The following is a 23,442-nucleotide window of genomic DNA, read 5'->3' on the forward strand; positions in this document are numbered from 1 at the left end:
CATGTGGCTCTCCAAGTTCTTCCCATTCTCTCTTTTGAACCCAAGAGGTGGTTTTAGACCTCTACCTATACTGACACCCTTTATCTCATCCTGACTCTTGACTCTAGCTGCCATCCACATACTAGACTCTCAAAACTGCCAAGGAAGATCTCTCCCTTAGATTCTGTACTTATGTATGTGTATCTCCTATTCAATACATCTGTGGGGATTTCAAACAGGCAGCTCAAACTTAACACAATAAGAAATACAACACAAACCTGTAGACTACCACATCTCAGTAAATGCCTACCTTGAACCAAAAACCAGGGCTTTACTTTGCTTTCTTTCTTTCTCTAAACCCTATGTCTACAGTATTGATTCCTACTTTCAAAATATGCTTCATATCTACTAATACCAAACCACCTGCACCACTTCACCCTGGCCCAAATCATCATATTTCATCTGCATTACTGCAACAACCCAGGCCATCACTTATACCCCTTGTAATATATGCATAACCCAGGAGCCAAAGAAATAACAAAGCAGGTTACTCCTTTGCTCAGATCCCTTAAATCACCTCCAGTTTCACTGAGATACAAGCCCAAGTTTTCATAATGTTTTACAAACTCAAATGCTCTCATCACCCCCTAACCTGCATTTGTCTTCCATCACTGCCCTTCCCCACCTTGCTCACTCGTATCTAGGAGCCATGATTCTTTGCTGCTCCTCAAATTTGCCAGCCTGCCCCATCTTAAGGCTTGAATCACACTTTTACTTCTGCTTTTTTGACTACAGTTTCTTTTGTCATTGCTATCCCTCTCTTCCCTGAGAGCAGGGTCTCTTAATCTCCACAAAATTGACATTTATAATTTCTTTATTCTCATGTACTAGTGGATATTTAGCAGAATCCCTGGCCACTATCCACTAAATGCTAGTAACAAACCACCCTCCCCCAAAGTGGTGACAACCAAAAACCAGACATTGCCAAATGTCCCCCTGGGGGACAAAATCGGCCCCAGTTGAGAAGTGCTTCCTTAGATACATACATAATTTGACCCATCACTACTCTGCTCAAAGACACCTTACCTATTGCCCCATACAAAACAGTAAGTACCCACCTTCCACATGCTGATTTGTATCTCTTCTTAGCAATTATTACACATGTAGAAACTCCTCAACTAATATTTGCCAAATGAATGAGTGGATAGATCCATGGAATTCAGAGCATGTTACTAGTGTGACCCCTCAGGGAAGGGACCATATCTTAACATCAAACCCAACTGGCCCAAAATAAAAGATTTCCAAAATCAGGTTTTTAGGGAAGTCCAAGTTGGGAAGAAGACACAATCCAGAGACCAAAGGTAAAATTTCAGTCTTGATGTTGAACTCTGATGAATTCAGTCTGAGTCACACCTAAGAGCATGACAGTGTGCTCAGTGACTATGGAGCAAAAAGGAGCATGTTCCAAGCTATCAACAACCAGGGCTTCTGGTCATGCACATTTCTGGTGAACCTCTCCCCGGCCACCCACCATAGGACAACAATGACCAAGGCTCATCTCTATATCTCAGAACTGCACAAAACATAATTGCTATTCCTTACATTCCTGGCATGGAATAACATATTTTGGTGTCATTTAAATATTCAAACAACATGCAATCTGCCATTCCTTCAGTAAAAGAGTCAGAACTTCTCAAGCCAGTGTCAAAGCAAAACTCAAATCTTGCAGACAAGGGAGCTCCTATGAGATTCTAGGAGTGGGCAGTGAAGAGAGAAAGGGTCCTCAGGCCTTTCTCTCTACAGATATTTAAGTCTCAAATGCACACCCACAGACCTGGAGTCAATAGAATGAAGGCGATGAAATGAAGTGGCAAAAAAAAAAAAAAAAAAAAAAAAAGATGGTTTAAAAAAAATACACACATAAAAAGCACCACTTGAAAGAAAGCAATTTAATTTAACAACCATTAAATAGATACAGAGAAAATGACCACTGCATAACTTAGATTCAAGAAAAGGAAATGAAGCGTATCATTGTTCTTCAATTACTTCTCTTATCAGCCAGCTCTCATTCCATGGCTCAGAAGCTCAGGATCAGAGGTCAGAGACTTCAGTAACCTTGATTTACTATCCTAAGGCCTCTGCAAATCTTGGCTAAAATGAGCACTCTACATAAAACAACCCCTACTCCTACCTCTCAGACATCAGTAGAATTCATGCTTTTCTTCCTGCCCATAAAATTCAAGCAAAAGTGGGAAGTACGTGATTTCTTTTTCAAAGATATATATTATAGTAGAGAATTTAATCACACAGCTCCATTTTATGAAACAATGCCCCTATTGGAAGGTCTGGTCTCTCTGAACTTCTAGAATAGTGCACGCAAGCTAAGTAGCCCTGTGGCAATGAATTCTTTCAGGCTTCTAGGTCCATATAAAAAGGAGAGTGATTATTCTCATAAGTCCAGAGGCATATGTATTTTCCTTCTGAAAAAAAAAAAAGTGGACAATAAACCATCCCTTCCCCCCCACAAAAAAAAAGGCAATATTTTAAACTATAACAGTTCCTACTCAAACTAGACAAATTGCTTTGGACTACATCCACGTTTAGTTTAATGTTCTCAAAAAAAAAAAAAAAAAAAACCAACCCCACTGAAAAACACTTTTTTTCTTCCTTGATGTAAGTTTCATAGACTTTGAAAAGCACTGCAAATCTATAACTCCGGAGCCATTAGGTCAAAAGCATTATTTTTTCTGACCAATCCCCAATGTGATACACACACAAAAACATATAAAGCACATACTCACACACTCTTCCAGACATATAATAGGTAAAACATGAATTAAGAGAAAATTTTTCAAGATTGAGAGTGGGGGCAGATGAATTTATGATTAATGCTGCCCTAAAGCTCTATGACATTCAAGCTGCATTCAACTACGATATTATAAAAGTGTCACCTCATAAAACTGAGAATGAAGGTTTAAATCATTGCTCAAGTGAAAAAGTAATTTCAGACAAAAATATCTATCACGTATAAAATATTTATTGAGTGGCATCTACTGTTGTACATAATTTATGAAACACCTCTTGGATAAGATGGAATACTTAGCATAGTAGAGCTGGCCACCGTCCCCAACTCCTGGCATGCTGGATCCCAAAGAAAGAAAGAAGGAAAGAAAATACGTGGAATTGCACATATCTTGCAATGAGACAAAGCTTTCAGTAACCAAAATTAATTGAATAAAAAAAGACACTATAGACTGATTAGAAGTGTCAAAACATAAATATTATGTTCATTACATTAGCAAATAATATACTCATCCTGGAGCATGGTGGCACACACCTGTAATCCCAGCAACTTAAGAGGCTAAGGCAAGAGGATTACAAGTTCAAGGCCAGCCTCAGTAATGTAGCAAAACCCTCAGCAACTAGTGAGACCCTGTCTCAAAAAATAAAAAGGACTGGGGATGTAGCTCAGTGGTTAAATGCCTCTGGGTTAGATTCCCAGTATACCCCCCCCCCCAAAAAAAAACCACCTTTCCTTCTACCTCCAGACACTATTCAGTTAAAATACCCCTGAATTTAAAACACTTGTCCAATTCACAATAGCTAGACTGTGGAACCAACCCAGATGCCCTTCAATAGATGAATGGATAAAAAAAAATGTGGCATTTATACACAATGGAATAGTACTCAGCACTAAAAAATAACAAAATCATGGCATTTGCAGGGAAATGGATAGCATTAGAGCAAATTATGCTAAGTGAAGCTAGCCAATCCCTAAAAAACAAATGCAGAATGTCTTCTTTGATATAAGGGGGGGAACTCAAAACAGAGCAGGGAGGAAGAGCATGAGAAGAAGATTACCATTAAATAGGGATGAGAGGTGCATGGGAATGGGAGAGAGAAGGGGAATTGCACAGAAGATGGTAGGAGACCCTCATTGTTATGCAAAATTACATATAAGATGGTGTGAGGGGAAAGAAAAAAAAGAGAGAGAGAGAAATGTGTCACAGTAGATTGGGTAGAAAGAGGGGAGGGGAAGGGAGGGGAGGGGGGGATAGGAAGGGTAGCAGAATACAACAGACACTAGTATGGCCCTATGTGTAAACGTGGCTGTATAACCAATGTGATCCTGCAATCTGTACACGTGGAAAAATAAGATTACATACCCCATTTGAATCAAATGTATGATATGTCAAGATCATTGTAATGTTTTGAGCAACTAATAAAAAAAAATTAAAAAAATAAAATAAAACATTTGTCCAGTGCTGGGGCTGACACAAAATCACCTATGCTGCATTCTGGGGGCTGTGGTGAGTTGCAAACAGGGCTGCCTAGATTCTGGGGGTAATTTGACTCACTAGGAGAATCCTTTGTAACCACCATAACTACGCGTTTTAGTCATCTTTTGTGCCACTGTGACCAATATGCTTAATAAGAACAACATAGTGGAGGAAAAGTTTATTTTGCCTCACTGTTTCATTCCAGTCCATGGTTGGTCAATTCCATTGCTCTGGGCCCAGAGTGAGGCAGAACATCATGGTGGAAGGGTATGGTAGAGGAAAGCAGCCCAGGCCATGGCAATCAGGAAGTAGAGAAATTTCTGCTTACCAAGAAAAAAAATATATAAACCCCCAAAATACACCCAGTGACCTACTTTCTCCAGCCACACCCTACCAGCTTATAATTACTGCCCAATTAATCCATCAATGCATTAATTCACCAATTAGTTTACACCTTTCATGATCTCATCATTTCACCTCTAATAGTCTTGTGCTGTCTCACACATGAGCTTTTGGGGGACACCTCATATTTAAACAATAACACTGACTATTATTGCATTGAGCAGGATTCTACCTGCTCAATTATTCGTTTAATCAGAACTATATCCTTAGTATCTAGCACTGTTGCCTTACAAAACTCAATGACTTTCTTGAATAAATGAGTAAGTGAAAACTAACTGGGTTGGGCATGTAGCTTAGTGGAAGAATGTATGTTTAGCATGCATAAGGTCTGGGGTTCTATTCCCCAAACCAAAAAAAAAAAAAAAAAAAAAAATTCATCAAGATAAAAACCTATCTTATATATTTATTTTTTCCTTTTGGGAAGCCCACCTTAGAGCTAGATTTGAGTTGAAAAAACTAGGGAAACATTGGCAATGAGTCTGCTCTGCTTTAATTAAGAGAACTCTAAAAGTGGAAATTATATTTCCTCACACTGAGTATATTTGGTGAATACAGCTGCTGCAGGCATACAGTAATCATTGAATAGGTACTATTTACTTGGTACTATTATGAGTGATTTTTAAGTGTAAATTTTTTTTTTTTTTTTTAGTAAAAACACCCAGAAATTCAATGTTGGAATCTTTCTGTGGAAATTTATGCAATGGCAAATTATATATATATTGCACTAACTAGCAATGACTCACATCTATAAAGTGCATTTAACTTCTGCAACCCTGAGCAAAAATCACTTAGCAAAAGTGGGGGAGGAGTCACAAGTGGGTTAAATCAGCACCCAGCATGATGACCAGAGGGAGAGAAAATATCAAGCAGACAGGAAGACTTCTATAAAAAATACAATTATCCTGTAGCAGAGCTACTTTTAAGTTAAGTAAAAATTGCATGTGATTTTATTGAAATTTAACAGATGGCAAAGAAACTCAAATATCTGTCGTATTTCAATGAAATGTTTCTTTTTCACAAGCTATTCACTGTGTATACAAATTGATCACTCGAGTTTTGATTTTAAGCACCATTACCCAAGTTTGCACCTGTTTGGGAGTATTTGCCTCCTTTGACACGTGGATGACATCACAGCTGTGTCAACATGGAGCCACATGTTGGGTCATATTTCCTTTCCCTTGAGATGTTGAAGACATGGCTCTGTGGATTCACAAATTGAATAGTACTCAAGGAAATATTAAGCTAGTCTGACTTTTAGTCTATGACAGATAATTTGGTTTTCTGCCTGGGTGTTTAAAGAATTTTTCCTTTATCCTTGAAATTCAACAGCTTGGTTCAGATAGATCTGTGTTGAACATTTTGTACTCTACATTTTCCTGGAAAACAACACTTTCTCCTTATCTGTAGATTCAGTTTTTTTATTTTCTCTTTCATTTCACAAAGTTGTCTTATTTTATTTTCCATATTCTGTTTCATTTGTTGACTGTCTACTTTAGTAACACCAATTACTCTTCTATTATGCTTTGTCCTTTATATCTTTTAGCTTCTGATTGCTCTAATATCTTGATCATTTCATTTGTTTTCACTGACATTATACAGCATTTACTCTCTTAGTAACTTGATTTTCAGTGGCATCTACTCTTTTCCTTCCATGTTCCTAATTTTATTTATTAGTCCTATAGTGATGTTGTTTTGGACCTCAAAATCTTTCTTTAGTCTGCAATCTGCCTTTTTCCATCTCATTCTGCTTTTTATTATCATCTTGCTTTGTTTATTGAATTCATGTTTCTCATTAACTTGTTCCATGGAATAAAACAATTGTAAGGAACTACTATCCTTTAAGATCTGTTTTCATGGAGATTAGAATCTTCTGTCTTTTGCATGCTGTATTTCCTTTCTCTCTCCCTCCCTCCCTCCCTTTCTTTTTCTCAGTCTATCCATTCACCCATGGCTACAGTTAGATTTATTATGGTACTACTTCTTTCTTTACCTTGCAGATGCTTAGATATATCTTTCCAGAAAATCCCGTATGCTCTAACACAGGAACCTTGTCCAGTCGCAAAGGATCTTTCACAGTTAGAAGGCTGAGTAAGTCTGAGTTCTACCCACTTTTCTCTAGCCAGATGCAACAACAGAGAGCTAGGGGATTTCAACTAAGGAACTGTAAAGCCTTTATTTCAGTATCTGGGCTCTGCCCTCTTTTACCAAAGTTGTTAAATACCCTGACCAGGTGCCTTCCTCCTACTTGGGAAGAGAGAGGGAAGCAAGTCCACAAGCTTCCCTTTGTTTCACCAGGACTTGCTTCGAGAGAGCATCAATTCTGCCTTTCACTTTGTCCCGGATCCACCATCAGTCACTGATATTCCTTCTCAATAAGAATAGGAAAATCAAATTGTTCCTCCCAAGATTAAGGACACTGAGGAGGGTGTTAGAATCCCCCCAGACTCAGCTTATGGGGTGCAGGCTTAGAAGCATCACATCTAAATCTCCCCTTTCCCTCAGTGGCCAGCACATGACCTTCCTCATCTGCTTCCTCTTAATGATTTCATAGTCACTGCTGCAGGCTTATATGTTCGTTTTGCTACTTATCACTGTTTATTCCTTTCCTTGAATATCTATAATGTTGCCTCCAATGCCTCTTTAGCACTGAAGTCAAGAATAGTATCTTCAACAAGCTACAAAAAAGGAAGGAAACGGGGGAGCTTGAGATGTGGGAGATTTCTTAAGCAAAAACATAGAGGCTGGAAACATGAGCATAAACACAAAGAACCACTGGACATCCAGTTGAACTGATAAACCTGGAAACATGGTATGGAAAGCCAGGCAGATGGGTTACTACTTGATTCAAAGACTGGAAAACTACTGAGACTTCTGAAAATGGAAGTTGGCTGAGTCGTCAGAAGATGAACCTGACAAAGATGTGTAGGATGAATAGGAATAAAGGGAGAGGGGAAATGGTATTAGAAAGGAAGCAAGAGCTTAAGAGGCACTGCAAGTAGATGGACTGTGTGACAAACAGTTTAGAATTACTGACCTTAAGAAAAGGCATTTTCAACTGTTTTATTCCTCTTAATGAGAAATATGGAAATTGGAAAGTTGCAAGAAAATCTGATATACATGCAAAAGAGATTTATTGCTAGGGAAAAAAAAAAAAGCCTGACATTTCCTTGCAATACTTTCCATGTAGCTCAGTAAGTAGACAGTGTGTTTTTAAAGAAAAAAAAACAAAACACTAATTTGATTGGAAATTGTTGTCTATAACTTACTTTTAAAAAATAATATACAAATGCTTTTCTTGTCACAAGAAAAAAATTAGCCTGAAATCTTAAAAGCATATTACAAGCTGGCATTTTCCCAAAAACTATTGTTTCTTATGTATTATTTTCTACACAGAAAGACTTTTATCTCCTAACAGAGAAATGAAATAGTTGCCAAAATTACTGAGACTGAGAAGTCAACGAAGCAATCAACTGCCTCGACTATGAAAGTGCTTTCTACATGAAATCTGAGCAAGCCATAATGAAAAGAGATAGAGTGCCCTTCATAATCCTGCAGGAAGCAACTTTTTAATTTTTGATATGTCCCCAAAGAGAATGATGGAGTGAATACAAATAGCATTTGCAGGCATGTTCTATGTCCCTGTAAAGCTGATAGAGAAGAATCCTTCACTTGAGAATCCCCCCAGACTCAGCTTATAAGGTTCAGGCTTAGAAGCATCGCATCCAAATCTTCAAATGAAGATTCTTCAAGTAAAGGATTTGTTAATTATACCATTTGAATCATAATCATGTTTTAAAATAAAGAAGAAGAAATAGAACAGTTTATGAAAGTTAAGAACAAATGCACCAGGGATTAGCCTGTATTAAAACTAGGCTCTTGGAAGGAAAAGGCCCAGGTGGGAAGGCAATCCATGTGCTGAAAAAGAGAACAAAAATCAAGTGGGTCAACCTGGAGTCACCCTTTACCTCTCTCTCAGTCTCCAACCACACAACCAGACCATCAGTGAGTCAGACTGGCTCCATTTGCATGATGTGGCCTGAATTACCCACAACCTCCTGTCTCTACTGATGGTCTCGGCTAGCTCCCTCTTCTACCTGGAATCTCTACTGATCTTTCTGCTTCTTCTCTTGTTACCCTACAATCTACTCACTATATGGCAGCCAGAGACATCTTTTCAAAACCTCAAGAGACCAGAGGTAAAACCCTATAGTGGTTTCCCAATGCATTTAGAATTAAGATGGCCTCCACATCTCACTTAATTTTTCCCCACCCACCCCTCCGACCTCATCTTCCCTCCACATGCCTTACAATGCTCCAGACAGAGGCTCCTCATTCATATTGTGAGGCCCACCTCCAAGTGTAGTTCTGTTTACCTGGGCGATTCCCCTGACCCCAGCTCCCTGTGGCTTGTCCTTCTTGTTAATCTGCTCTTTTCACACACACTGCCTCTTCTCTTAGGGATCAGAGACACCAGTGAGAGAGATGAATGAGATCCTTACTCAGATGATGTTTACCTCCTTTGCAGGGACCCACCTCTATTCCCAGGCACACTCTATATTCTACATGGTTCACTATTTTCAGAGCACTCAAGGCTATCAAAATTATCTCATACAATGATTTACTGTCTGCCTGCCCCTCCAGAAAGCAAAAAGTGGGTCTAGATCAACATTTCAGCCCAGGGAAGACCGATCAGGATGTGGTCAGTGAGGAACAAACCACAGAACAGTCTGTTTCAGTAAGTGGCCAAGACTCTATCAGTCCTGTTTTCATTCTCCTTGCCAGGCAAAAGCAGCTCTTAAACCTCAAAACAATAGTTAAAATAGCCAAAGTTAGAATCTAATAAGGGAAACTTGCTTAAATGTTAACATTTGATTCTCAATGACTAGCATCCCAATTTAATGTGTCTAGAAAAATGTGTAGCTAGCATTGCTAAGGTGATATAGGATCAGCACCAACTGTATCATAGAAATTGAACTAGGAATGCAAAAGGCTTGCTTTTTCTATAGCTTTGAAACAACTCATAATTATCATGCCTATGGTAAAAAGAAGCACATTTGACAGAAGGTAACTAAGATTCACAAGGGCAAAACTGGGAAGGGAATGATCTGGCTCCCACATACCCTATGGTACTAACAAACCAAAATTCCTGGCATACTGGAAGTCAGCCCCCAACCAGTAAATATAATTAATATTGTCCTTTTAATGAACAGAAACTCTTGGGGCAGTTAAATTTCCACTAGAGTTCTCACTGCAAAAACATCATTCTTTATTTAAACACTACATGCTAACTGTTGGCATGCAGTTCAGAGAAGATGCTGTGTAGATCTTTTTGATGAAACAGTCCTCTTTGCTGAGCAAATCATCCAGATGTCGGTATTTAAATTATGCAAAATACATAATACCAATTAAAGAAATTATGTGTGAAAATATGCAGGAGCAAATTTCCTCACATTAATATTTAACTAGACTTTTTAAGTAGAGCAAGATCTTATGATCACAAGTACTTTAGTATATTTGACCTAAATGGAAGCTGAAAATATCTAGAAGGGTTCATCAGACAGTTCTACAAGGGCATTTCCTATGTAGTAGAAATTTTACCATATAGACAGTAAATGAAAGATTCTTTTAAGTGAAATGTTGTATCCCAGAAGGCATCAGTATAACAATGGCCTTTAACTCTGGTCTAAAAGCTGACCTGCTCTTATTTCTCACCTACCAAAATATGCAAGCTCATCTCTATTTCCCAGCCTTTGCTCCAGGGAAAAAAGTAGCTCTCCTGTTCCCAATCTGATCTTTCCTTCCCCTCCCTCAGGAAACAATTGGACTCTGTTCTGATCCACTGAGGCCCTTTCCTCTGCATTGACCACAGCTTCTGGCCTAATTACTTGGATTTTAGTTACACACAAACCAGTGACTTTATGTCCATACCTCGCTAGTTTCTCCTGCTAGACCAGTGGATTATCCAAGGAGCCCTGGTCCTTTAAATGAGTACCTCAAGGAAAGGGACTGGGGAAAAGGTTGGTTTTTGTTTTTGTTTTGCTTTAAACTCCCAGGTATTCTGCATCCAGGATTGAGCCATAAGTCTGTATTCTCCAAACAACCAACATGTCTATTCTGCTGTGTGCATTTTGTTATTCCTCAAAAGGACAAATAATGGGACATAACTCCCTCATTCCTCAGTTGGCCTCTTCTATGATTCACTCGACTAATGGCTAAAGAGCATCTGCTAATTGTCAGCTACTAAATTAGGGATATATTGATGTGTGAAACACACACACTCCTACAGGTTATCTATACCTACAACTTTAGATCTGGATCTATATCTACACTTATATGTAAAGATACACCCACGTTATATCAACATATCTATAGGTATATCTAGGCATCAATGAATTAATCTTTAAATAGACTTATCTATGTTTGCTGAGTTAGCTTTACATTGCTGTGACCAAAAATACCTGACAAGACCAACTTAGAAAAGGAAAGGTTTATTCTGGCTCATGATTTCAGAGGTTCATTCCATGGACAACTCTATTACTCTGGGCCCAAGGTGAGGCAGAACATCATGGCAGAAGTTTGTGGTAGGTCACTGGGCAGAGGAAGCGTCCTAGAAGTGTTCATATTCCTTGCAGCCCCTACACACACACACACACACACACACACACACACACCTCTCTCTCTCCCCCCCCCCCTTCCCCTCTCTGCTTCATGGCCAACATGACACAAACAGCTTTCCTCCACTGCTGCCCTTCTACCATGGCATTCTGTATCACTTCAGGTCAAAAGCAGTAGTGCACCAACCATGGACTGAACTTCTGAAACTGTGAGACAAAATAAACTTTTTCTCCTTTAAGTTGGTCATGTCAGGTGTTTTGGTCACACTGATGTAAACCTAACACACACAGAAATTGGCCCTGAGAAGTGAGGGCGTAACCATGAATAAACTGTCATTCAGAAACCCCTGGATCTGGACGGCAGGGGGAGTTTGGAAAAGTTCGGAGATACAGGTTAGAGAAGCCTTAGAATGTTGTAAAGAGAACTTAATGGGCAATTCTGGTGGGAGCTCAGAAAAGCAGAAGGCTAATGGGAGTGTAGGCAGTAAAGACTGTGCTCATGAAGTTTCAGAGGGAAACAAGGACTCTATTGGAAATTGGACTGGATGACATTCATGTTATATTGTGGTTAAAAAAAAAAACAAAACAAAAAACTTGCCTGCATTATGCCCATGGCCTGAGACTATATGAGGACAAATTTAAAGATGATAAACTAATTAATCTGGTAGAGGAAATTTCAAGGTAGCACAACATCCAGGCATGGCGTGGATATTGTGAGAATAAGGAGCAAACAGGAGAGAGAAAAAATTGAAAAGCTTGCAATTTGACCAGAAAAGTGCATGCATGCAAAACTGGGGCCGAGAAAGGTGTGGTTGTTGAAGAAATTACTTCTTAAGAGAAGTTAAGTACTTTGTACAGAGGCTATAGGAAAAATAACTTGAGAGCATCTCAGGAATCAGCAAGACCACACCCTCTGCAGGATCAAAGGAATAAAAGTGAAAACTCACTTAAGAGACCATGGAGGCACCCTGCTTACACAGGGTACCCAGAAAGTTGTTTCCTCAAGATTCAAATCACCATGCTCAACCACCCAGGCAATCAGAGGCTGCTGTAGCCATGGTCCAAGGGAGCCCAGGAATGCAGGAACAGTGTATATATTATATATATATACATCCATATGTATATATAATATATGCACATACATACATATACAAACATACATACACACATATATGTGTGAAATTTTCAGAGGTAGAATGATTAGACTATGAGAGCTATAATCTAATTGGTCCATCTTAGTTTGAATAGACTAACTGGATGGTAACTGCAGGCAGGTGGGGCATGGTTAGAGGAGGTGGGTCATTGGGCCATACCCTGGAAGGGTTCATCTTCCCTGCAGTCCCCTCTCTCTACTTCCCAGCCACCATGAGGTAAGCAGATTTCCTACAGAATCCCACATTCTGAAGTGAGGTTCTGCCTCACCTTGGGCCCAAACAATGGAGTCAGCTAACCATGGATTGAACCTCTGAAACTATGAGACCAAAATAAATATTTTCTACTACTCTAAATTGTTCTCCTTCAGCATTTTGGTCATAGAAAACATAGCATATCTATCAATGTTATAGATTGTAGATATTGTCATTAACATCCATCTCTTGTTATCTTTCATTAGCATAAATAATCAGAATTACCAAAAAACAAACATAAACCCTGAAATCTTCAGCCAGTATTTTGGTGCATCCAAAAAGCTAAGGTCCAGGTATATGACCATTTCAAATACTATTTAATTCAACAAAATCCTAAGTCATGCGGAATTTGGATAGACTTCCATAGCTATGGCAAAATTCAGCTCCACTGGGCGAGCCTAGACACTAGCAGACTGCCAATGTCTAGTTATAGATTGCATTTCCTTGCCCCTGAATTTCACTTAATAACTCAGTGAAGCACACCAGGAAATAAAATGGAGTGCCATATGAACACTGAGAGGAGTCTGTTTCCAAACTGTCCTAAGAAAAGCTATTGCTTTCTTCCTTTGGGCAATATAATAAATTAGTTTGATGTCCACTCTTCAGGGGACTCAGTACCATTAGATCCACCCTACAAAGGCAGAAGCCAAAGTCAGATGGCAATTCCAGTGTCCAGGACCCCAATTACACAATTATCCCACAGATTAGTATTTGGAAAGGTTTATAACCAGTAAGAAAAAGGGGGCTCAGTGTAATTGCCCAGAAATGTTACAGATGAAAAGCACACTGTTGGATTTCAGAGTAGTACTGTAGAGCAGGTAAACTACCAAGGCCCATTTAGACATAAGGCAACTGAGACTTTAAAGGAATAACATCATCTTCTGAAACCATGAGCTACTCAGGTGGTTGCTAAACTCAGAACAGTTCTTCTAAGTCCATGCTGCCACACTTCTTCATGCTGTCCCTATAGCCCACACATAAAAGCTCATACATTCTCATGTGCTACGCATATACTTACAATCATCCACATTTGAAAATCTCAGTTATTGTCTATTTTGCTGGGGGTGGGAAGGCAGTGCTAGGAATGAACACAGGGTCTTGTACACAGTAGTCAAGCAGTCTGCACTGAGCTACAAATATAGCTTTGAATTCTTTGTCTTCGGTGTCTACCACAAATGAAAGGGAATGTTAAAAGGTAAAGAAACACCACTTAAATATCAATAAGCTCTGAGGTATCACTATAATTTCCATGTTTAAAGCAAAGTTTTAAATCATGACACACAATAATGTTAAACTTGTTTCAGATGATTAAATATAGGAAATCAGAGGTTGACTTAATATAGTTAGGATAGAATGTGGCATATATGAAAAGGCACATGTCATGTTCTTCAAAAATGATTTTTGATAACAAATAACAATACAACTTAAAAGCATCAATCAAATTGCATAAAAAAGATCTCAATTTCTATTAAAAGTGTATGCATGCATGCATATAAATGATTCACATACATATATGCATGTTATTAATCTGTTTGGACTACTATAACAAAATACCAGAAATGGGGTGTTTTAAACAACAGACATTTAGTTTTCATAGTTCTAGAGGCTGGGAAGTCCAAGATCAAGGTGCTGACAAGGTGGGTTTCAATTGGAGGCCTCACTCTGGGCAAACAGGAGGCCATCATTTACTGGGTACTCACATGGCTTTTCTATGATGTTTGTGCAGAGAGGGTTCTCTCTCTTCCTCTTCTAAGATTACCTGTTCTCCTGATTTGGGCCCCATCCTTAGGACCTCTCTTAACCTCAATTACCTCTGAAAGGCCCTATCTCCAAATACAGTAACATTGGATGTTAAGTCTTCAGCATATGAATTTTGGAGGGAAACAATTCAATGTAGAACATGTGTGAGTGTATTTACATGTTACATGTTAATATACAGATAAGTATTTAATTTTTATAATGCATTTAACATATAGAATATATTAGAAATACTATAAATAAATATGAGAAAGAAGAGAGGGGATGAGACAGACTGAGCTTGAGTAGATATTCCAGAAAATACTTCAAAACAGAATCAGAGGTTATCTCTGGCTAAGGTTTCCTTTTATAGTTTTTTCATATTCCAAATTTCTTACAACAAACATACTTGTAATCAAAATAATATAGTGTGTTGAGAGCCACAGCCGAAGGGGCCCCAGCAAACTTCCAGCTGCCAGCTGATGATTGGCTCACAGCGGCCCCAGCAACATCTAGCTGATTGGCTCCTCGGCCCCAGCAACATCTAGCTGATTGGCTCCTCTGCGGTGATGCTCATTGGACTGTTTCCCTGCCCTTTCAGACCACGGAGCTGCTCATTGGGGGACTTTTTTGGCTCCGCCCACGTGACCCATCCAATCGGCCTCAAGAGCAGGAGGATTGTGGGAGGTGGGGAGAAGCTTGTGTGGGAGAGAGAGGCTTGTGGAAAGCCGGTGGTGGCAGTTGAGGCTCTGAGGGTTTTTCCTGAGAGACTATTTTGTTTGTTGTGTGTGGTTCTAAAAATAAAGTTAGTTTCTTTTGACAAGTGGCTCCTGATTGTGCCCAGCCAGACTGCGGCATTTGGTGGCTCGCACTGGGAGCGACTGAGGGTAAGTGAAACTGCTCGCCCCTGAGGGCAGGGCGAGAGGATGGGTAGCCATTTTAAGATTCTTCTTTTGTTATTTTGTTTCACTTTTGTTTTAAGTTGCCTGTCCCTGGAGATGAGTGAGACGGAAGAAAAACCGCTCACATCTGAGGAAAAACTATTTACGTCTGAGGAACAGATAGGGAGAAAGGACGGATGCCCATGTCAGGAGGATAGAAAGGCTATAATGACTTTTTGTTGTTCCCTTTTTATTTCATTCTGTCTCGGTTTTGTTTGGCGTCATCTTGTTGGGTTGTATTATAGTAGAAATACGGGATCAGAAATTAGTAAAAAACAAACTGAAAGAGTGTTAAGTAAATTGTTAGAGGAAGGAGGCATCCCAGTAAAATCAAGAGCAGTCAGGGCATACGTTGATACAATACAAAAATGTAGCCCATGGCTTTTTAAGGAGGAGTTGTTAAATATATCACAATGGAACCATCATGGTGAAGATTTAAAAAGAATAGAAAAGAAAAGCCCAGGGACTCTGCCAGTTGGCACATTGCCATTGTGGACGTTCATATCTTGTTTGCTTAGTCCAAAGCCTTCAGTTCAGACAATGGTAGAGGAAGGAGAAGACATAATGATTCAAGTAAAAGAGAAGGTCTCTCAAGTTAGTCAGACAGAGAAAGAAAGTGTAAAACAGAAAAAGCCATCAGGGGGAAAGGTACAACAGGAGACTGCTACTAACACCTTTCTATCACCAGAGGGTGTCAGTGTCCAACCAACAGCACCACCTCTACAGGAGACTGCTACTAACACCTTTCTATCACCAGAGGGCGAAAGTGTCCAACCAACAGCGCCACCTCCATATGCTGGGAGGCCCCCAACCCCCACAGTTGATAGTTGGGATCCTGAGACAAGGTCTCAAATATTAACATGCCCTGTATTTGAGGCAGGAGGGCAGCGATTTTACCAAGTTTTAAATTTCAAAACAGTGAAGCAGCTAAAAGAGGCTGTAACAACCTATGGTCCTCAAGCACCCTTCACTGTAAGCTTGGTCGAATCCATTAACAACTTGAACATGACGCCAGCAGATTGGGCTAATATGTGTAAAGCTGTGCTAAATGGAGGACAATACCTGTTATGGAAGGTTGCCAATGAGGAATTTTGCAAGGAGACGGCTAGGCGAAATGCAGCAGCTGGTTATCCTCAGAGAAATCTAGATATGTTGTTAGGAAAGGGACCTTATGAGGATCAGCAGCAACAAATTGCATATGATCCTGGCGTATACGCACAAATTGCTGCAGATGCAATTAAGGCATGGAAGACTTTACAAGGACATGGAGGTTTACAAGGTCAATTATCTAAGGTAATACAAGGAGCTAATGAACCTTATGCTGAATTTGTAGATAGGCTTATTCAAACAGCTACCAGAGTTTTTGGGAATACAGAACAAGCAATGCCATTACTAAAACACCTGGCTTATGAGCAAGCAAATCGTTGGTGCAGAGATATCATTAGACCATGGAAACATGAAGATTTAAACACATATATTAAATTATGTAGAGACATTAATGAACAAGAGCAAGTCGTGGCAGCTGCAGTAAAACAGGCTTTAGATGCCAGAGACATTAATGAACAAGGGCAAATTGTGGCAGCTGCAGTAAAACAGGCTTTAGATGCCAGGCCAAGAACATGCTACAATTGTGAACAAACAGGACATTTTAAAAGGAATTGCCCCATTGGAGGAGGGTTTAACAAAACTAGGTATCAAAGGAGTAGAATACCAGGTATTTGCCCACGATGCCGTAGAGGGAGACATTGGGCTAATGAATGCCGTTCTCAAACCACCATACAGTGTACTCCATTATCAAAAAACGAACAAGGACCAGGTGTTTATCCACAATATCGTGGAGAAAGGCATCGGGCTCCATTGCCAAAAAACGGACAGGGGGGCCCAATGCTCCGGGGCCCAAAACCACAAATATACGGAGCACTGGAGGAACCCAGCAACCCCATCAGGGTAGTGCCCAGGACACATTGTCCATCAGATCCCTCATCAGACAAACCAGAGGGAGCGCAGGGTTGGACATCTGCGCCTCCGCCAGAGCAGTACTAACTCCAGAGATGGGAGTTCAAATCATTCCCACAGGGGTGAAAGGACCTCTTCCCAAAGGAACAGTAGGCTTATTATTGGGACGCAGCTCTTCTACTCTAAAAGGACTTATGATAAGTCCTGGGGTAATTGATCCCGATTATGAAGGTGAAATAAAAATTATAGCCAGTTCTCCAAAGGGTATATCAGTAATTTCACCAGGAGATAGAATAGCACAGTTACTAATAATACCCAGCCTACATGATAAATTTTCCAGTCGTACTGTAGAAAGAGGTTCCAAGGGATTAGGCTCCACAGGTGTAGATTGGGCTATGCTTTCTTTAAATTTAGATTCTCGCCCCATGCTAAAACTAAATATTCAAGGACATGAATTTAATGGGCTACTGGATACAGGTGCAGACCTTAGCATCATCTCTCGTCAAGAATGGCCAAAACATTGGCCATTACAACAAGCCACTCAAACGCTTCGAGGCCTAGGAGTGGCAACTAATCCCCATAGAAGTGCAATGGTATTAGATTGGAAGGATCCTGAAGGATGTGAAGGAACTATACAGCCATATGTATTGGATCATCTTCCCGTAAATTTATGGGGACGAGATGTCCTAGATCAATTAGGTTTGACATTAACAAATAACATCAACCAAAATGCACCCACTATTATGACTAGACAAGGTTTTAGGAAAGGAAAAAGATTAGAAAAACAAGAACAAGGTATAGCAGCACCAATACAAATAGATCAAGGGAGAGACAGACATGGGTTGGATTTTCAGAAAGGGCCACTGAGACAATAAAAATTACTTGGAAATCAGAAAGACCAGTATGGGTTCCTCAGTGGCCCCTGACTAAAGAAAAGATACAAGCAGCCCATGACCTGGTCAAACAACAATTAGCAGAAGGACATATACAACCTTCTGTATCTCCCCATAATACTCCCATTTTTGTCATCAAAAAGAAATCTGGTAAATGGAGATTATTGCAAGATTTAAGAGCCATTAATAATGAGATGGTTATTATGGGACCTGCTCAATCAGGGATTCCTCAGTTGTCTGCTTTGCCAAAAACCTGGTATGTTTTAGTTATAGATATTAAAGATTGTTTTTTTTCAATTCCAATTCATCCTGAGGATAGTCCACGTTTTGCATTTACTATCCCTGCACTGAATCATGAAGGTCCTGATCAGAGATATGAATGGAAAGTACTCCCTCAAGGGATGGCTAACAGCCCAACTATGTGTCAAATTTATGTTAACAAAGTAATCCAGCCACTTAGAAATCAAAATCCTGAACTACAAATATTTCACTATATGGATGATGTATTATTAGCACACAAAGATAAAAACACATTGCTAGAATGTTATGCCACACTTACAAACTTATTAAAAAATTATAATCTAGAGATAGCAATAGATAAAGTACAATTAAATTTTCCAATTAATTATTTAGGAGTTCTATTATCCTCAACCATGGTCCGTCCACCAAAAATTCAAATACGAGTAGATCAACTCAAATCACTTAATGACTTTCAAAAGTTATTAGGAGACATAAATTGGATAAGGCCTTATTTAGGTATACCAACAGGAGAGTTGGGACCTTTATTTGATATCCTAAAAGGTCCATCAGATCCAAATTCACCCCGAATGTTAACGCCTGAAGCAAGAAAGGCATTAAAAATCATTGAAACATATATGGAAAATATGCATTTGGATAGAATTGATATAAGTTTGCCTTTATTATTTATTGTACTACCAACAAAAAATATTCCTACAGGAGTATTTTGGCAAGAAGGTCCATTATTATGGATACATTTATCTTATTCTCCTAACACTATTCTTACTAGGTATCCTGAGGCTGTAGGACAATTAATACTCAAAGGAATAAAAGCAGCAAAGGGAGTGTTTGGAATTTCTCCCAATAAAATTATTACTCCATATACTATGAATCAAATTGATGAGTTAGCTAATGAGTTAAATACTTGGGCAATAATCATGTGCAAATCTAATGTTTCATTTGATAACCACTTACCATCTAATCCTTTATTGTCTTTTTGGTCATTGCATCCTGTAATTTTTCCAAAAATGACAAGAAAAACACCTATCATGAATGCTCCAAATATATTCACTGATGGGTCAAATAATGGTACAGCAGCAGTAGTTACCCCTGATCAAACTTTTACATTTTTAGTACCCAAACAATCAGCTCAAAAGGTAGAGCTTAATGCAGTTTTACAAGCTTTTGTGATGTTTAAAGATTCTGTATTTAATTTATTTTCTGATAGTCAGTATGTAGTTAATGCTATAGTATCTCTTGAAGATGCTGGTAGGATTTCCCCTTCTTCTACTGTTTTCTCTTTGCTTTCCACTATACAAAGTCTAATCTGGGACAGAAAAGATCCATTCTTTATAGGACATATCAGGGCACATACAGGATTGCCTGGAGCCCTTAGTTTGGGCAATGATTTAGCAGATAAAACTACACATGACATACATATTTTCTCTACACTAGAAGAAGCTATAAATTTTCATAAAAAGTTCCATGTCAATGCTAATACTTTACAAAAGCACTTTAAAATAACTAAGGAACAAGCTAGACAAATAATAAAACAATGTCAAAATTGTGTGACCTTTTTACCACAAGTTAATCTTGGAGTCAATCCTAAAGGATTGATACCTAACCATATTTGGCAGATGGACGTCACACACTTGCCAGAATTTGGAAAATTAAAATATTTGCATGTTACAGTTGATACTTCTTCTGGATTTTTGATGGGCTCCCTTCATGCCGGAGAAAAAACTAAAGATGTTATAGCTCATTGCTTACAAAATTTTGCCACTGTGGGTGTTCCAAAACAGTTAAAAACAGATAATGCCCCTGGTTATACTTCTACCTCTTTTAAACAATTTTGCTCAACATTTGGCATTACTCATATAACAGGAATCCCATACAATCCACAGGGACAAGGCATAGTTGAAAGAGCTCATCAAACTATTAAAATGTACTTATTAAAGCAAAAAGAAGGAATTGGGAAGGGGTATATATTCCCCAAAGATAAACTTAAAATAACCCTTTTTACTCTAAACTTTTTAAATTTGGATTCATCAGGACTTAGTGCTGCAGAAAGGCATATGTGTCCAAAAAATGTACATAAGCCCAAGGTACTTTGGAAGGATATTCTAACAGGACAATGGAAAGGTCCTGACCCAGTAATTGTCTGGAGTCGAGGGTCTGTTTGTGTGTTTCCACAGGGAGAACAGCAGCCGATTTGGATTCCAGAGAGATTAACCAAGGTCCTGACCCAGTGATTGTCTGGAGTCGGGGGTCTGTTTATGTGTTTCCACAGGGAGAACAGCAGCCGATTTGGATTCCAGAAAGATTAACTAAAGCGATTTCTACAGACCAAAAAGAAGATGATTTGGCTCAAATCCATAACAACTGATATCCAAAACTCCAGTTTGGCTATTCTTACATCTGCAACAGAACCAGGATGCTTTTTTCAATATCTATTTTATTATTGCCCTTTGCCATATCATGAAGTTCTATTTTGTTTTTTGAGCTCATACAGACCTAGGTTAATGTTTTGCTGATCAGTTCTATTTTTTGACTATAGAGTTTTTAAACATTGCAATGGAGATTTCACCTGTAAAAAGTTATAAGGCCTTTACTATAATGTTATGTGTTGTATGTATTATATTATGTGTGCACACTTGTGTTTTGTGTTATATGTTTGAATGTACGTATGTCCATATATCATATATGATGAGCGCTCATGATAAAATGGATCCAAATATTTTTTTTTCACGTGATTTATATGGTTTAATTTAAATTGGGTAAACAACTGTTGAGGATTGTTTTAATATGTAAACAAAAAAGAAGGTTAATAGATCTGTTTGTTTACTTTTACCTTTCCTTTTCATTATATTTAATAATTCTCTTAAAGATAATGTAAATTGTTAAGAAAATTGTTTTCTTTTAGTGCCTTCTGTAGTGTTACATAATTTTTTCTTTAGCCATTATTGCCAGAATTCCTATCTTCATCCCAGTGACGGTGAAGACAATGTAAATTGTTAAGAAAATTGGTTTCTTTTAGTGCCTTCTGGAATGTTACATAATTTTTTCTTTAGCCATTATTGCCAGAATTCCTATCTTCATCCCAGTGCTGGTGAAATGAAAGATAAAACCAATCTACAGCTTCTACAATAGCCATCACTGAACTGCTTGCAGAACTTGCCTGGACACATTATGAGCTCACCTGTATGCATTGTGAACTATCTGTTGGTACAGCGAATTGTGGTAGTGCTGGAGTATTTTTGCTGATGGTGTCACCGGTGGTACAATTTTTCAAAGGAGCCCTCAATTGGCTTAATGTCATGGCATTTTGCATCCTCCTCTACTAGTGATGGTCTAAAATTTGGGGGCCAACAGAGGTGAGGCAAAGAACCTCACCCCCCCACTGGTGCAAAGGCCTATCCACAAGTATGGCTGTATGCTGGACCGGTAGTCAGTGACGGGTATGATCCAATTGCAGTGGTACCAACCTAAGACAGGAGGCTGACGCCTAGAGGTCAGTTCATCCGATGACGGGTAAGGACCATATGTTGAATTGGACTGCCTAACAGGCACGGTCCCTAAGCCACATGCTTGTTGTTTAAACAGAGAGGGGGAGATGTTGAGAGCCACAGCCGAAGGGGCCCCAGCAAACTTCCAGCTGCCAGCTGATGATTGGCTCACAGCGGCCCCAGCAACATCTAGCTGATTGGCTCCTCGGCCCCAGCAACATCTAGCTGATTGGCTCCTCTGCGGTGATGCTCATTGGACTGTTTCCCTGCCCTTTCAGACCACGGAGCTGCTCATTGGGGGACTTTTTTGGCTCCGCCCACGTGACCCATCCAATCGGCCTCAAGAGCAGGAGGATTGTGGGAGGTGGGGAGAAGCTTGTGTGGGAGAGAGAGGCTTGTGGAAAGCCGGTGGTGGCAGTTGAGGCTCTGAGGGTTTTTCCTGAGAGACTATTTTGTTTGTTGTGTGTGGTTCTAAAAATAAAGTTAGTTTCTTTTGACAAGTGGCTCCTGATTGTGCCCAGCCAGACTGCGGCAATAGTGCAATAGAGATTTGAAAAATAAAGGAGCATATTTCCATATAAAATTCTTTAAACTTATTTTACTTAATGTATTTTCATTCATTTTACTTAAAATATGTTTTACTTAACCTTAAGTCTAATTTCAAGGCTGAATTTTTTTTAACTACCTACACATGACAGTACATATTGTATGTTATACAAAATGTGGAAGCTAGAACTCTAAAATGATGAAATTAAAAAAAGGCAAACATGCATTAGCCAAAATTAATGACCAGATCGCTAAAGCACTCAATTAAGAAAATCTTCAGGTATCTGGAAGCAAAGGAATTTTCGGCCGCCTTTTATTAACAGAAATCACACTTAAAAGACCCATTTATGTTTTCAGGAAAAATCTACCAGACATCAGAAACACACTTGTTAAAATAAAATTTTAAATTCTATACATGAAGCCCTAACATTGCCTTGGCATGATGCTATGACATCACTACATCAGGGTGCCTAGCTCTACTAATTATGCAGGAAACAAACAAATAATAAAGCAAAGATCCTCCAGTTTTTTTGCAATCTGCTATTTAATCATTTTTTACATAAAATTGAAGGCAGGGGAGAAAACAATATTAGGAGACCTCCTTGAACAGGAAAAAGGGGAGTGGAAGAATGGAGGTTAATTCCTCAATTTGGTGATTTCATTTGTTTCTGGGTCACTTAAGCCAGGATCCTTATCTGAAGCAAATTTAGGAAAAATGGTGGAAGGGATGAAAAAGGAAGAAAATGGAAGAGACTGACTTCCAGTTTCTCACAGTTTGCTTCTAAAAGGGGTATGTCCCATGGTGAGGCATCCTGGTAAGGAAAGACCATCTCCTGATGAATGGGCTCCTTGCTTCTCATTAGTTAATCTGCTTCTTAAGAGGAAGCCAGAGCATAACCCCACTTACACTTTTAACCAAATATCCAACCCAATCATTAAAACCAA

General features: G+C 39.1%; 1 protein-coding gene across 7 annotated transcripts in view; it reads right to left on the reverse strand.

Moving 5' to 3' along the window:
• The window catches only part of Kif16b (kinesin family member 16B), a 304,004-nt gene that overhangs the window by 163,479 nt on the left and 117,083 nt on the right, over window positions 1-23,442 (reverse strand). The window lies entirely within an intron of this gene.

Source organism: Marmota monax, unplaced genomic scaffold, assembly GCF_021218885.2.
Source record: "Marmota monax isolate L192 unplaced genomic scaffold, Marmota_monax_Labrador192_F-V1.1 WCK01_AAM20220418_F8-fsc00005, whole genome shotgun sequence".
Taxonomy (NCBI): domain Eukaryota; kingdom Metazoa; phylum Chordata; class Mammalia; order Rodentia; family Sciuridae; genus Marmota; species Marmota monax.